General features: G+C 40.2%; 1 long non-coding RNA gene across 3 annotated transcripts in view; it reads right to left on the reverse strand.

Moving 5' to 3' along the window:
* The window catches only part of LOC122552964, a 38974-nt gene that overhangs the window by 26088 nt on the left and 7535 nt on the right, over positions 1–5351 (reverse strand). The gene's annotated exons all lie outside the window — the stretch shown is intronic.

Here is a 5351-nt window from a genome sequence, read left to right on the forward strand (position 1 = left end):
GGGGATGAAACATCTGCAACACAAATTCCCAGCTCGGTGAACAGAACCACAACATATGAATTGTTAAGCTAAAGTCAGAAATTTTGCTGGGCTTCACAGTGAAAATCTCTCCAAAATACTTGATGCAACTTATGCTTAGCCAAAAACAAACCTAAGATTCAGCCCAACAAAACAAAACTGCCATTAAGTTTAGAATTGCCTTTATCTTGCCGTTGTTGTCAGGTAAACCTCAGGTGGTGAAAGTTGGATTCTGCTTTTTTACAATTTGGGAACCAGAGGAACTTAAAACTGAGGATTAATGTGAAGAGGGAAGTCAGAGCATTTTTTTCACAGAGGAGAATATTATTATATCGCTGAGCAGATGAGAAATATGGAAATGCGAGGAATGTCGAGGTCTTACTGAATTTGTAAGTTTCTGTCCATGCTCCAATGAGCAAGGTTGAGAGGCTGGCTTCAACTGGAATACCTGCAATCAGAGGGGAGGGAGAGATTCATCAAGGAAAAATGGAAGAGAATAAGGAGTTGTCCTGGAGATTTGGGAGGGTATTTAATCATATGGGCTTTTAGGGGCGGAGATTGGTTGTTATGAAGTTGGCAGATTATGGAGTTAGAGGCTAATTGTAGGGGAAGATAGCCCAATCACAGCCGGTTAGTTTGAGGGGAGCGGAGTTGGATTAGCACACCTCCTCCACCTCCAGACTCTCAAACACAGTCGCTGTTTTACTCTTGGCAGATGCTGGTATACCTGCTGAGTATTTCCAGTATTTTTAGATTTGGTTGCAGACTTAATACATGTACTAACAGAGAATGCTTCTCACTCCTCATACAATTTTAGAATCTTAATTATACACAGAACTAAGTAGAAATTTCAGTTATTTGCACTTGAAGTAGGTGCTAGCTTCTTTTTATAGGACATAAGCTTATGATCTGAGAATTTGTAAAGGACGAATGACTCATACTAGGTCCTAAGTAAAATAAACAGTTTTAGGAATGATTTTAATAGCTTAGCTACATTTAGATGAAGCAAAATTTTCTCTTATATGCTTTCTAGCACAAATGATGCATTTTGTCAAAGAGCTTGGTCTTGCACTCATCAGGAAAATTTATAAGAAACCAGTAACAAACTAACATCTATATTGTATGAAAGGTTAGTGTTTATTGGATGGCACATGAACTCTGATCGGCAGAGATGTTGTCATGAAGAATGCACTAGTGAATGATTACTGACACTTAATTACCATTAACTGATGCATACCCAGTGGCATTGCCTCTATAACCAAAGTCCATTTACCAATCAATCAGCATTCTCCTCTCATTCATACAAATGCAGTTTTCCTTTATTTTGTTCATTCTTGTGAATTGTCTTGATAAATGTAAAACAAAAAACTTCAACAAAACACATCTTTTAGCAATATTCAAGTTTCACACAATAAATGACTACTTCCTGCAACTTAAAGGGTCCAATAAAAATACTGCCCACTCAACAGAAGCCAGTCATTTTATTCTTCACTCTTCGAGCAGAACCATCCTGCAACCTGGGTTAGCGCGCCCACCCACCAAATACCTGTCACTGCCCTCTGGTTTTGGTTGGCAGCTCAAACTATAAAAAAAGGAGCAAAGATCTCACTTGGATGAGGTCTGGATGGTTTGTAGCTTTCCTCAAACTCTGCTCTCTCAATTGCCATTTAAAGATAAGATCAGGATAATAGTTTCAACATGTTTATTTATTAATCTTTTAAAAGCTTTTCCTCCCTGCGTAATTTTTTTTATGATCATTCTCAATGTCACACTGGAAACTCCTTTAGTTAAATGTCAATGCTTCGGCCTAAATTAGCATCACAAGCAAATGTCTGACTGCCAATTATAGTGGGTTATTGCAGATAACATTTCATACAAAATTTACCAGCTGAAGAAAAGTGATGCCAAAAATTAAGAAAATAAAATAAAACAAAAACTGGCAAAAATAATAATCACAACAGGATAATCGTCACCCAAATCCAGTCACTTAAATGCAATCAAATGAGTATCAAATTCATTGATACAGTACCTACCACTTATACCAGGCACATTAATGTCCATATAATTGCTCACTATACCCAGTGATTGGTGTAATAAAAAAAATACTGCAAAGCAGCAGAGCTATAAAATAAATAATTCTATTCAGTACAATTGAAAGATGAATTAGAAAATTAATGGATCTGTCAACATTGCTGAGATTAAAGTCCAATAACAAACAGCAATATTAACTATAATTTATATTATGTTTAGTTGTACAGCGGTGGTATGCATTAATTGAGCCCATGCAAATAGAAAAATTAAAACTGTGGTTGTTGGCTTAGGTGTTATTTGCGTTTAATATGCAATTTAGATTAGATTAGATTCCCTACAGTGTGGAAACAGGTCCTTCGGCCCAACAAGTCCACACCGACCCGCCGAAGCGCAACCCACCCAGACCCATTTCCCCTCTGACTAATATACCTAACACTATGGGCAATTTAGCATGGCCAATTCACCTAACATGCACATTTTTGGAATGTGGGAGGAAACCGGAGCATCCGGAGGAAACCCACGCAGACACGGGGAGAATGTGCAAACTCCACACAGAGTTTGCACATTCCCAGGTCTTGAACCCAGGAATTGAACCCAGGTCTCAGGCGCTGTGAGGCAGCAGTGCTAACCACTGTGCCACCGTGCCGCCCACAATTCTGAAAGTAAATATAGAAATATGTAGAGATTATCTTTTCCAAATAAGATATGTGTACGGAGGAGTTTAGACAGACTGGGTAAATCCTAAAATTGAAACCAGACTTCATTAAATTTATTGCTATTTATGCATTAAATTATTCTTAATTCCATCTTTTTTTAATTTGAGAAAATAACCTGACCTATGTAATTTCTTCCAACTCAATTAGCCAGCAAGGCTTGCTTCAATAACTGAACTTTTAAATAGTATTGGAATTAGGATTAATGGCAGGTGATCTTAAGGTCTAAAAAGCTGCTTGAATTGCTTGAAATAGCTGGCTTTCATAATTCTATCTCAATAATGCCTTTGTAATTGTCACCTATGGTAATGAAAAATAATTAGCACCAAAAATCCTCATAATTAATCCCTAGCAATTTATAAGCACGCTGTTATAAGCTCCCTTTACATTTTTATGCAATTATTATACTTTTCAAACAGCTGGAGAGTCTGTTTCTAGAATGTAATATTTCACAAGCATGGCAAAGAAACCGTTCGTAGACACATTGTTATCTCACTGCTTTGAAACAGAAACAAAAACAAGGTGACAGGATCTCCAATACATTTGGAGAGTAACAGTAACAACAACAGATTCTCTGAGCCAAGTCTTATAAAGGTCTGAACAACTTGTGCTATAGCATGGAATGTGGTAGAATTGTGAGATGTCTGATGTAGCCTACCTCCACATTGGGAGAAACTTGTACCTTTTATGTCTTTCAAGTGCTGAAGCAAGTTTCTTGGTAGGCAGTAGTGAGTTGCCAATTAAGGGATTATAGCTTGTTAAATGTCATAATTGCCCATTTAATGTTTAGTTTCCTACTTTACCAAAATGCCAAACAAAGTAGATGTTAAGAGTTCTCAATATTAAAATCAGATTCAGCTTGCCACTTTCTCTGGGCAGTCTCCATGATGGACTCTAGGCACTAACATCTCAGGGCAAACTCCAGGGGCACCAGCATCATGCTGCCAACATGCACAGACATTGGCATCCAACATGTGTCAGATTCTAAGAACAGTCATCACACATCTCCAAACTACAAATATTATGCAACTGCACTTCAATGCTATCCCTCAGGCAGCAACAGTAACCATCATTGTAATGTGCTGGCAAGGACATTGTGAACTCAGGGGAATACACTGAGCTTAAGGACAAGGCCAGGCTGCAGCTTCTGCCTGTTTTTTTGCTCTCTTAGTGCACACTCATTTTGAACCTACATTGATGCTCACAGAGTCCTTGCTTTGCCTTACCTTGCCTTAACATTCTGTGCTTTGCCCCTCAGCCAGATGCCAGGCTGACAGTACTACTGTATTGCCATGTAATGTAGCTCAGACACAAAGGCAGGAAGCTTGTTGTGATTGACAGCAGCCCTCAAGTCAGGGAGACAACTCAGGGAGATGACCTTCGATCTGGAGGTACTGTTACAGTCACTCGAGGGCGGCTTCAGATGCTGCTCTAATGGTTAGGAAATGGTCCCTCAGCTGCCTGGGTGGCCAGATACCAGATTCTCTCCTCACAAGTGAGGAAATAAATGTCATGCAGCCCACCACCCATTTATACCCTTTCAGTCCTATTGTGAGCTATTTTCCTCGTATTGTGAAAGAGGCAGCTCTTACTTTTAGTACAGTGGGCGCTTATCCTGAACAAGTAAATAAGTAGGCAGCACAGAAGGCATGTAGGATTAGTGTTGTCAGGGGTTAGGGTTGGTGACAACATATAGTGAGGGAAAATGTTGCAGGCAATAGATAGAACATGAGCCTTAGTGGGAAGTGAGTACAGTGGCAGGGTTAGTGCGAACATGAGGTCTTGGAGTGATGGTTAGTAGCAGTCATAGAGATGTACAGCACGGAAACAGACCCTTTGGTCCAACTCATCCATACTGACCGGATATCCCAACCCAATCTAGTCCCACCTGCCAGCACCTGGCCCATATCCCTCCAAACCCTTCCTATTCATTTACCCATCCAGATGCCTTTTAAATGTTGCAATTGTACCAGCATCCACCACTTCCTCTGGCAGTTCATTCCATACCACCCTTTGAGTGAAAAAGTTGCCCTTTAGATCCCTTTTATATCTTTCCCTTCTCTCCCTAAACCTATGCCCTCTAGTTCTGAACTCCCCCACCACAGGGAAAAGACTTTTTATATCTGCCAGAAATGCTGTTGGATGCGAATCTTATCAGATTGAATAGATTGGTTGGAGAGACAGTTAGAAGAGGAATTTGCAACAGCAACAGTATGTGATGGATGGCAGTTAGAGGAAGGGAGAAAAGTTGCAAATACAGTCACATAGATGGGTTAACTCCAGGAAAGGTAAGAGAGGTAGGCACCTAGTGCAGGAGTCTGTTGTGGATATACCCATTTCAAACAGGTATGCTGTTTTGGAAAGTGTAGGGAGTGATAGATTCTCAGGGGAACGTAGCATGAACAGCCAAGTTTCTGGTATTGAGACTGGCTCTAATGCATCGAGGGGTACGTTGGGTTCCAAGAGATCAATTGTGTTAGGGGATTCTGTAGTCAGAGGTACAGACAGACGTTTCTGTGGCCAGCAGAGAAAAAGCAGAATGGTATATTGCTTCCCTCGTGCCAGGATCAAGGATGTCTCAGAGAGGGT

Source organism: Chiloscyllium plagiosum, chromosome 9 (assembly GCF_004010195.1).
Source record: "Chiloscyllium plagiosum isolate BGI_BamShark_2017 chromosome 9, ASM401019v2, whole genome shotgun sequence".
Taxonomy (NCBI): Eukaryota; Metazoa; Chordata; class Chondrichthyes; order Orectolobiformes; family Hemiscylliidae; genus Chiloscyllium; species Chiloscyllium plagiosum.